Source organism: Musca autumnalis, unplaced genomic scaffold (assembly GCF_047663935.1).
Source record: "Musca autumnalis isolate F117 unplaced genomic scaffold, ASM4766393v1 scaffold_2, whole genome shotgun sequence".
Lineage (NCBI taxonomy): Eukaryota > Metazoa > Arthropoda > Insecta > Diptera > Muscidae > Musca > Musca autumnalis.
The window spans coordinates 128611984-128623972 of NW_027411755.1; the positions used below are offsets into that span (position 1 = coordinate 128611984).

Below are 11989 nucleotides of genomic sequence, written 5' to 3' on the forward strand. Positions count from 1 at the left end.
TGAGATAAAGAAGCTCAGTTTACATTTTTAGGTTTTGTTTGTTAGGGTTTCGCGATTTTGCTTCAATACGGCAAGTCTTATCGGCATGGGACCTGAGAAAATCTTATAGGTGTGAAAATTCTTTACAAGGCTGGCTTATGTAATTTCTCCTAGTTTGTACCATTTTTTTAGATATACAAGTTTAATTTGGGAAATTGCAGTCATGACATTGTTTTATAAGGAGACGATACAGAATTGAATTGAATTTGTATGGTCCCAATTTCAACTTCTATATCTCAAAAGTTGTAAAACCTACGAAAATATCATTATGGTCAATCTTGTAGAGAATTTTGACAGCTACAACCTTTTCTTTATTCCCATTTTGATGGGACTTGCGGTTTCCAAGCAAAATCGCAAAAACCTAAACAACCCCTAAAAATGTCAACTTGAATCGCGATTTATTTAAAAAGCGCTCCGGCGATTTTTTTTGTTTTTTGATTTTTCTCATCTATGAACATTGTAGTTTCAGAGTCCGCGAAAATTTCCCAGGTGTAAGCACCTTCCATTTAAATTTGATTCAAGAGCACCGTGTATAATATGCAAACCGCTAAACGGATTTGTATAGTTTTGGTTTCATTTGAATCTTCGCGATGTTTAGATTACGTACATATTTTTCAGATGCATAAACAGCTTAAATTTTATTAGAACAAGTTGTAAACTACCAATTGTTTTGAATGCTTTCCTAATTTCCGCGAAAATTTAAAAATTTTTCACTAAAGTTATGGGACCTCAGTAACCATATAGTATGTAGGGAGCCCCTAATTAAGAGAGTTTCTCAATATAATGATTAGAGTCTTTTAAAGATTTTTTTCTTTTTATCAGAATTGAAACCGCCATAACTTTTGCGCGCAACAACCAAAATTAGTATCTCGAACAGATTTAAGAATGGGATTTTTTTCCCAATCTATGTACAAAAAATCATTCATGTAGCTTAAAAAAATTTTTTAATTTTTTTTTTATGGAAAACTAAAAAAATTTGTCTTTTCTTCATATACACTTTGATACGACCAAGCCTGTTTGGACGAAATTCGTTTCAAACAATTTGAAGTCGATTTAGCCCTGTCCGCCCTTTCAGTCCGCGCGATAACTTTCGAACAGATCACTCGATTCGAACCAAATTGTGCATTTCGTAATATTTTGCCCAATATTAGTTATGGTTTGACAATGGGCCATATCGATCCACTCCTTTAAGTCCCTCTTCCACCAGGTTCAAAATTTGTCTGTAAAATGGTATTAACGATAACTCTCGAAGGGAGCAATCGATTTGGTCCACGTTTTGCACTTCGTATTATTCCTTCCAGATATAGATCGTTCTCGAATATGGATTATATCGGTCAACTCCTTCGATTACATCTCACTCAAAATGCGGAAAAAGTGATTTTTTTTTCGGCAGGTTGTCTTTACTTTTTCGGTAGGTTGGTTGGATAATGTTTTAGGCTATCATCCATCTGAAGTATTATTTCGCCAAGTCATGCATCTGGTTGGAATATGGACTAGATCGGTCCCGTCCTTCGGGAAAAGTGCAGTTGGAGGACTCGTCTCGGATCTATGTGAATTATTTTGACTTACAATTGTACAATTTTTTCAGGAATAAGTCCATACTTCCTGAGATAATGGCCCAAAGGCTCCAAAACAACCTGCAGGCACATACTTAAATGAAATAGTTATGCATGCAAACTTTTTCAAAACTTTCTTTCAAACGTTGTTTGAAGTAATTTAATATTAGGAGTCCTCTATGAATCGTGATACAAAATTAGTATATTTTATATACAGAATAAACATTGTGTTTGTTTCTTTTTTGGTCAGAGGCTAAGGGTATACAAGGGCAAATCGAAAAGTTTCGAGTTTCGAAAATGTAGAAGAAAACTTTAAATTGCCTGAAATCGAGTGGTACCGTTATAAGGGGGCTACACCAAAATCTGACCTATGTCCACCAGTTTCTGTACAATTGGTAACTCCATATGCCAAGTTACAGCCAATTCGAACAAAAAATTAAGACAAAATCCTAAAAACACCTTAAATCGTGTGGTACCGCTATATGGGGGCTATAGGAAAAATGGGCCCGTATTGTTTTTGGTTTCATATTCATGTATTGCCATCCAAATCTGAAAAATGTGCAAAGTTTCATTTCGATTGGTCAACTGCAACTGTGTTAAAAATGAGTTAGTAGATTTGACACCAAAGCAAGTTAATTAAAACACTGTAAAAAGAATTATTTGCTAGCAATATTCTGTTGGGAAATTTTGTTTATAAACTTATTTGTGCCTCATATTGCCCACATCGGCTAATTGTCATCACTTTCATTAGTAGAAAAGAATAAATAAAAGCATATCTACAATGGAAATGAGATTTTTGCCTTCAAATGACAATTTACTTCTATAGGCCATTGAGTTCATAGAACACTGCACTTTGTTGTTGCTGGCATTGTCTTGACTCTTTTCTGCTGGCTGACTGACGACTGACTGGACTTTTGTAGATAATTTCTATTGTTGACACAATGTACGCATAATCTTTGTGTCAGATTAGTTCATCTACACATCATCTATTGTTTATTTGATAAGCGATCTTAGACATTGGACCATAGCGCACTAATTCATAACCATAGCAAAAGGGAGGAGACGAAGATTGACTAAAAATTAGTTTCTTTAATTTTTAGTTGTATGGAAAACAGACTTGGGATAACGTTAGAATGGTTCTAACATAAGGTGATCAACTGAACAATAATTGACAATTAATGTACATATGTACATACTGTTTGTCAACTAATGTATTGCAAAAACCGAATTTGTATATTTTAGTATATTTTGACGGAATATTGTTTTGAGGACCAATAGCAAGAGATTTGCACAATTTAATTATTTGTTGCCATAAATTTAATAATTTGTTGCAATTCCCCATATTTTGAAGGATGTGGCCTCAATATTCCACCGAAATGGCTGAAATTTGCTATTTAGTCTTCATTTGGGGTATAAAACTTTCCCCTAGAAATTTGTTCATAAAGGTCCACGCCTTAGTATAGCCCCTATAGAACGGTACCTTCCGATTTTCGGTATTTTAAAGGTTGTGGCCACAATATTCCCCCGGATTGGCTAAAATTTGGTATTTAGTCTTCGTTGGGTGTATAAAACTTCCCCCCAGAAATTTGACGGAACAGGTCCAAGACTTAATAAAGCCCCCATAAAACAGTACTTCCCGATTCCCGGTATTTTGAAGGTTGTGGCCTCAATAATCCTCCGAAACGGCTGAAATTTGGTATTTAGTCTTCATTTGGGGTATAAAACTTTCCCCCAGAAATCTGTTGGTAAAGGTCCATGCCTAAATATGGCCCCATAGAATGATACATCCCGATTTTCTGTATTTTGAAGGGTTTTCCCCTCTAAATTTGTCGGTATAGGTCCACCCCTTTATGTAGCCCCCATAGAAGGTACCTCCCGATGTTCGGTATTTTGAAGAATGTGGTCTCAATATTCCACCGAAATGGCTGAAATTTGGTATTTAGTCTGCATTTTTTGGAGTATAAAACTTTCGCCCAGAAATTTGTCGATACAGGTCCACGCCTTAATATAGCCCCTATAGAAAGATACCTGCCGATTCCCGGTATTTAGAAGGTTGTGGCCTCAGTATTCCACTGAAACGGCTGAAATGTGGTATTCAGTCTTTATTTGGGGTATAAACCTTTCCCCCAGAAATCTGTTGGTAAAGGTGCACGCCTTAATATAGCCCCATAGAACGATACATTCCGATTTTCGGTATTTTGAAGGTTGTGGGCACAATAACGAAATGGCTGAAATTTGGTATTTAGTCTATGTTGGAAAATAGTGTCCAGGTGTAGTGGAGTAGGATATCACATGGCAGCCCTGTCCGACTATAACCATCTCTTACTTGTTTTTTTTTAAATAATTTGTTGCCATAAATGAATAATTAATATGCAATTTGTTACTAAGTTTTTGCAATTCATTAGTTGACAAGCTGTATGCATGTTTGCTGGTTTTTATGTGCAAAAATTAACTTAAATTTGTCACCTCAAATAACGGACATCTTTACAAAAATTTGCTTTAGAAACAGCTGTTTATTGTTGCGATTCGTCGTACTGATACACAAGTTTTCTTTGTTTTGTTTTTTGTTGCTTTTAAAATGTCTGGCGTGTGGTGGCTGGCCTATTGGCACGGCCACCACAACGCATACCCGTATTATGGCAATATTGAAAAAACAAAATGTGGTTTGTATTGCCTTGTTGGGGGAATCCAATTGTTTATAAACAATGGATTTTCAATTTGTTGCTAACGCACATTGTCTGGCATTCCAGCAGATAGTCAGCACGTATAAGTACATACATATATATGAGTGTGTGTAATATCTACTCAGAATGGGTCTTCTATTTATCATCAATTGTTTTCATATCTCAGTGCATTTAGTGTTTTATAAAAAAATAATGAGTCATTAGAGAATTTTTATGAGACTATTTTGAAAAAAAAAAACTATTTCTTTGTTGCGATATGCCTAAGTGAAACAAATAAGTTTGTAAAGTGGGGAGAGGCATTCTGGTGTATTTGTAAATATGTAGTTTTTTTTTTCAGACAAAACACATTAATCCTAATATGAGTGTAAAATGCATTCATAACATTTGAGTAATTAAAATAACATTTAGCCATGGAAAAAAGTGGGGTTTAATATTTTCTAATTCACCCTGAAAATTACTTACTTATTTCTGAGTTAAGTTAAATTGTTAACAGAAGTGTTTTTGGCCATTTTTTCTATACAAAGTGACCGCAGTGCGTGCGCACCAGACAGATGGGCATACAGACAAAGCTAAATCGACTCCAAATTGCCAGAATTTGAATTTTAAACATATTACATTTTAAATGGAGCTGCCAAACCTATACAGAATTGGATATTATGTATTAAACCTTTTTATACCCTCAGCCTTTAGGCTAACGAGGGCGAAATGCACATGTATGGAAATACGAAAACTTCAGTAAAGGGTATTGTAGCAACACAAATAATTAACAAAAAAAAAAAAAAATATATGAAATGAAAAATTATTTTCTAGTTTTAAGTGCATCTATAAATAAAACACTGTTACTTAATTTTTTTAATTATTTTTATTATAAAAAATGTTTCAATTTTTTTCCAAAAAATAAGGTTATATTTTTCAACTATTTTTATTAAAAAAGAAATTTGAGATTGAAATTTTTTGACATCTACACGCAGAAAAATATATGTTGGAAATATGTTTGGATCCAAACAAATATTTGTTTGGGACTGATTGCAAACAAATGTATGTTTAGATCCAATAATAATTTGTTTGTGTCCACACAAATATATGTTTGCAACATTTTGTAACATATCTCAATTTTATTTGTTTGTGTACCAACATATTTTTTATGTTAGAACATATGTTTTATAAGTGGAGAGAGGATTTTTGTCAAAGAGAGCAACAACAGCCCAGCAAACCAAAATCGGAAGAAACATCCGAATTCGGTCCGAACTCTGACCGAAAGCCGTATGGCGTGGTTGACGTGTTCTCTGACCGCAATTCGGATGAAAGTCGGAAGTTTTTGTAGACTTTCGGACCGAATTCGGTCCGACGTCTGATGAACTATCGTATGAATTTCTGATTTATTTACCAGCATTCGAACAGAATTTGTATTTTTTTATTTAAAAATGTTAATGCATGAAAAGTTAAAATCCTTGCATTTAAATGTTTGTTCATCTACTATAGACATATTAAAGGTTTTAATATCATCTTAGGCTGTTAAATGTTGGTAAGAAAAACCAACAGTGGAGAACAACAAATTCATCAACAGGATCTGTGAAATATGTAAAACAATTGTTATTAATAGATAAAATGCATGTATTCACATTTAAAAGTTAATATAGAAACTTAACTTTGGCAATATACAGTGACTGTCACTGAAAATGATGCAATCTGAAATAACAAATGTAAACCAGTAACATAATTTTTTTCTGTCGGAATCAATGAAAAACTACTGAACACGATAGAGAACCAATTATTCCACCATTCTGATTACTAAAATTGCATAAAAAGCGAAACATTTGGAAATTATTAATCGATTATTATGGTGCATCATTTTTTAATGCTCACTTTAAAAATGCCACTTTTTGTTTTCCTGTAAAATTTTAGTATAACGGTACTGCGACAACTTTTCAGCCTACAAAATTCTTCTTTGAATTTTTAAAAAATCTCAACTCGTTTCCAAGTTATCAACGTTTACATTTTTTATTTTAGGTTGCATCATCTTCAGTGGCAGTCACTGTATATAAAACATATGACTTTCCACGGAATAGTGTTGAAGTTTGACGAAGAAAATCTTTACTTTCATTAACTTCATAAAAATAAACAATATGTATACAACGGTTCACTATCAATGATCTTCAAACACTATGTGTGTTCGTTTACTCAAAATGTCTACAAATTGTTTACTGGATGTTGTTCGTTTACTCTACAGTACAATGCTAAAGACCTTAGCCGATTACAAGAAGTTACTGAACTTGTACAAATTGTTGAGTAAACGAACACACCTACTATAATGCTTCAACACGCATAACAAAAATAAACCAAATTTTTTCTCCGATACAGAAATTAACATCCGCGCACTCATTTTTTCGTACCTCCACATTTACATATTTACAATTTGATGAATTATACGAAACCCGTAGTAAATGCGCTGTAACTCGTCGAGTTTTAGAGATATCAGAAAGAAAATTTGACACAAGATAAAGTAGAAGTAGCAGAAAAAATAGAAATTCCTAACTCAAAAAACGCATTTTTTGAGTTATGCCACTCTTTGAGTAAATGAGCGATATGTTATATTTGGGACTGCTTGCAAACAGATATATGATTGCTGCAAAAAATGTTTGGGACATATGTAAGAGAGGCCATTTTTTTCTCTGTGCAGTAATAACCCTCTAATTTGTTCCACTTGAGCCAAAAACCTTCAATAACGTTTACTCGTGCCTCCGATATTTATTTCCATAGTAATTTTTAAGGGAACCAAAGGCGAATTTTCAGTTGCTCTAAATATCGCAATTATTGTCCAATACATAGATGAAGTATGCATATTTGGGCCCTGAAATTTAGCTAATATAATTAAATCCGAGCGGATTTTCACAAATTTTTGTAGTATTCGTTTTATAGCCACAACAGTGAACTTCTCATCGATTGGACAATAATTGCGGCATTTAGAGCAATTTTGAGAAAAATCACCTTGATTGGTTCAATTGCGTAGCCCAAAAGGTCTTTATAAATGGATTTTTTCTATGTTCAACACGATGTGAAGGAAACCTTTGACATTTTAATTTTGTTTGCTTACATATGTTTAAGTTTTGGTGTATCCCAGAAATTTCAATTTCGAAGCTACAAGCCAAATTTTTAAAAATATCGTCTGTAATATGGATTTTGGGTCTGGTCAAAATAGATCCACGTTTGAATACATTCTCGAATATGACGAATGGCGATATACAGTGTTTATGTGGTGGAGGATATAAACAGTTCGGCTCGAACATAACCCATCTTCCTATTTAAAAGTGTTGTATTATTTTTTGCCTTTTTATGTTTTCAATTGAACATATATTTCACTGATTCTGATAAGAAGATATATCAACAAAACCTTTTAATATTTTTTGAATGCCAATTATTAATTAATTGAAATAAATACCACAAAAAAGAATCTCAATAAAAATAAATAAAATAAATAAATAAATAAATAAATAAATAAATAAATAAATAAATAAATAAATAAATAAATAAATAAATAAATAAATAAATAAATAAATAAATAAATAAATAAATAAATAAATAAATAAATAAATAAATAAATAAATAAATAAATAAATAAATAAATAAATAAATAAATAAATAAATAAATAAATAAATAAATAAATAAATAAATAAATAAATAAATAAATAAATAAATAAATAAATAAATAAATAAATAAATAAATAAATAAATAAATAAATAAATAAATAAATAAATAAATAAATAAATAAATAAATAAATAAATAAATAAATAAATAAATAAATAAATAAATAAATAAATAAATAAATAAATAAATAAATAAATAAATAAATAAATAAATAAATAAATAAATAAATAAATAAATAAATAAATAAATAAATAAATAAATAAATAAATAAATAAATAAATAAATAAATAAATAAATAAATAAATAAATAAATAAATAAATAAATAAATAAATAAATAAATAAATAAATAAATAAATAAATAAATAAATAAATAAATAAATAAATAAATAAATAGATAAATAAATAAATAAATAAATAAATAAATAAATAAATAAATAAATAAATAAATAAATAAATAAATAAATAAATAAATAAATAAATAAATAAATAAATAAATAAATAAATAAATAAATAAATAAATAAATAAATAAATAAATAAATGGAAATGTTAGTCATAGTCCAGTTTAGGTTTTTATGCAAAGTAAAATTGGCCACGCCCACTTTTCCGCCCACTTTTGTAAATATGTTATATCTACGGAACTACTCAATAGATTTTCCTGAAATTTGCAGGGGACGTAGAGTGATGGCCCCCGGTTGAAAAAGGTTACATATTTGGTTGAATTTCGGATCGGGCGGGGTACCTCCCCTATGCTCTATTTTTGTAAAAATGCAATATTTGCAACAATTACAAATGTATCGCCTTGAAAATTAATTTCCGAGTCAATGGTGATTGTGTCTCCGACCTTGCGTGCTTATTTGGGGCATTAAGTCTGGACAACGCCCACTTTTTAAATATGTTATACACTCCGATTCATCTGAATAGAACCAACCAATATTTGTCTACAAATACCGTTATATCTGTCGAAAGGAGAGGAATTGTAAATTAAAATTTTGTGGATATGTAGAGTATATAGTAGCCGATATTTTCAATACATAACATGTTTCACATATGCGTTATAACGGTACTTTTCACTCGCTTTATGAAAAAATGCCAAAATATTAGCATTTTTTAATGGTTCACCAGGATAGAACCACCCTAAGAATTTACACAAATCCTTTGTTAGATGTGGTAAACTTTAACAAAAAACTATTTATAATTATAAATAAATGCTGTTAGTGTTGATTGACAACAAATATTGTGCAAAAGTTTTTTATTAGGGTCTTGAAATTTGATGAAAATCCATGCTTAGAGCTCCAAAAAATATTTTTATGAAGAAATCGTTAGAAACAATTTATAAAGACAAAATTTTATACTGAATTATGTTCAAAATTTTCTATACTACAATAAAATTACAAAAAAGTCACATTTGATAGGTTTATGAGTCCGAAACAGAGGAAATATGGTAAAGATAATTCAAAATTCTACCTTTCCAATCCAAAATATGATATTTTATCTCAGGAAAGTGAATGCAAATCGATGGGTTCCACCCAGTTTCGTTGGCTGTGGACATCTACAGGCCCAAACAATAAAGAAAATTCCACCGCCGAACGCTTCATGTCAACATCAAGGGCTTTGATTTAGAAGATATCGCATGACAAGGAAAGCACAGCACTATTTTTTGTGTAATAACGGATCAGAAAAAATTTTCGGTACTTATACTATGAGGAAAAGATGTGTGAACATCATAACCATCAAAATTAAACCCTGTCCTTTCGAAAAAATTAACGTCTGCCTTTCCCTATCGCTAAGCTGTTTCTTCACATCAAATGTCTTAGAACATTTTGAAATTCCAAGGACTTGATGGTGAGATGGAGCGTTCGGCGGTGGAATTTTCTTTATTTTTTTGACCTGCAGATGTCCACTGCCAACGAAACTGGGAGGAACCCATCGATTTGCATTCACTTCCCTGAGATAAGATATCAAATTTTGGATGGGAAAGGTAGAATTTTGAATTATCTTTACCATATTTCCTCTGTTTCGGACTCATAAACCTATCAAATGTGACTTTTTTTGTAATTTTATTGTAGTATAGAAAATTTTGAACATAATTCAGTACAGAATTTTGTCTTTATAAATTGTTTCTACCGATTTCTTCGTAAAAATATTTTTTGGAGCTCTAAGCCTAGATTTTCATCAAATTTCAAGACCCTAATTCAAATTTTTGAACAATATTTGTTGTCAATCAACACTAACGGCATTTATTTATAATTATAAATAGTTTTTTGTTAAAGTTTACCACATCTAACAAAGGATTTGTGTAAATTCTTAGGGTGGTTCTATCCTGGTGAACCATTAAAAAATGCTAATATTTTGGCATTTTTTCATAAAGCGAGTAAAAAGTACCGTTATAACGCATATGTGAAACATGTTAGGTATTGAAAATATCGACTACTACATATATACTCTACATATCCACAAAATTTTAATTTACAATTCCTCTCCTTTCGTCAGATATAACGGTATTTGTAGACAAATATTGGTTGGTTCTATTCAGATGAACCGGAGTGTATCTACGATACTACTGAATCGATTTTCCTGAAACTTTCAGCGAATGTACAGGGTTGGTCCCCGATATAAATAGGCTACATATTTTTTGACTTTCGGATCGGGCGGGTACCTGCCCTATGCCCTATTTTTGTAAAAATGCAATATTTGCAACAAATACGAATGTATCGGTTTGGGAATTTATTTGCAAGTCAATAGCGATTGTGTCTCCAACCTTACGTACTTATTTTGTGACTTAAGATCCGACCACGCTTACTTTCTAATTAGGTTATATCTACAGGGGATTTTCAAGAAAATCGCGATTAATTTGCGAGACAATTGCGGTTGTGTCTCTGACCTTACCTACTTTTTTAGGAACCACAGACTTGACCATACCCACTTTTTAAAATATGTTACATCTACAAAACTACTGAACCGATATTCGTGAAAATGTCAGGGAATGTACAGGCATATTTTCTTGAATTTTGAAGAGGGCATATTTAAAAAAACGTCTTACCTTTAAAGGTGCTCTTGAAACAATTTTAAATGGAAGGTGCTTACACCTCGAAAGTTTTTGCGGATTCTGAAACTACAATGTTTATAGATGAGAAAAATCAAAAAACAAAAAAAATCGCCGGAGCGCTTTTAAAATAAATCGCGATTTAAGTTGACACATTTAGGGGTTGTTTAGGTTTTCACGATTTTGCTTAGAAACCGCATGTCCTATCAAAATGGGACTAAAGAAAATGTTGTAGCTATGAAAATTCTCTATAATATTGACCCTTATGGTATTCTCGTCGGTTTTACCGTTTTTGAGATATAGAAGTTCAAATTGGGACAATTCAAATTCAATTCAATTCTGTATCGCCCCCTTATAAAACAATGTCATGACTGCAAAGTCCCAACTTAAACTTATATGTATATCTAAAAAACTTAGTATAAGTTTCATAAGCCAGTCTTGTAGAGAATTTTCACAGCTTTAAGATTTTCTCAGGTCCCATATCGATAAGACTTACAGTATTCAAGCAAAATCGCGAAACCCTAACAAAAAAACCTAAAAATGTGAACTGAACTTCTTTATCTCACAAATGGTAAAGGCTGGGAACTAACGAAAAACGTCAATCCTCTAGAGAATTTTCACAGCTACAACTTTTTCTTTAGCCCCATTTCGATTGGACTTGCGGTTTCCAAGCAAAATCGTGAGAACCTAAAAACACCTAAAAATATGAATTTTGACCGCGATTTATTTAAAAATCCCTACAGCGATTTTTTTTTTGTTTTCGGATTTTTATCATCTATGAACACTGCTGTTTCAGAATTCACAAAAACTTTCCCTGTGTAAGCGTATTTCATCAAAAGTTAGTTAAGGCGCACCCTCCATGACATTGTTTTATAAGGGGGCGATACAGTCAGTGCATTGTCCCAATTTGAACTTCTATATCTTAAAAGTGGTAAAAACTACGAAAATACCATAAAAGTCGATCTTGTAGAGAATTTTCATAGCTACAACATTTTCTTTAGTCCCATTTTGATAGGA

The 11989-nt window shown here is 31.5% G+C and overlaps 1 protein-coding gene across 12 annotated transcripts in view; it reads right to left on the bottom strand.

Moving 5' to 3' along the window:
- The window catches only part of LOC141394628 (sodium-dependent proline transporter), a 77226-nt gene that overhangs the window by 49617 nt on the left and 15620 nt on the right, over nucleotides 1-11989 (bottom strand). The window contains exon 1 of one of the 12 annotated variants that reach the window (XM_073969324.1): nucleotides 4742-4916. The exons of the other annotated variants lie outside the window; for them this stretch is intronic. The gene's annotated coding sequence lies outside the window, so the exon portion shown is untranslated. Of the gene's footprint in view, nucleotides 1-4741; nucleotides 4917-11989 lie in introns of those variants that run through there. 12 annotated transcript variants of the gene reach the window in all.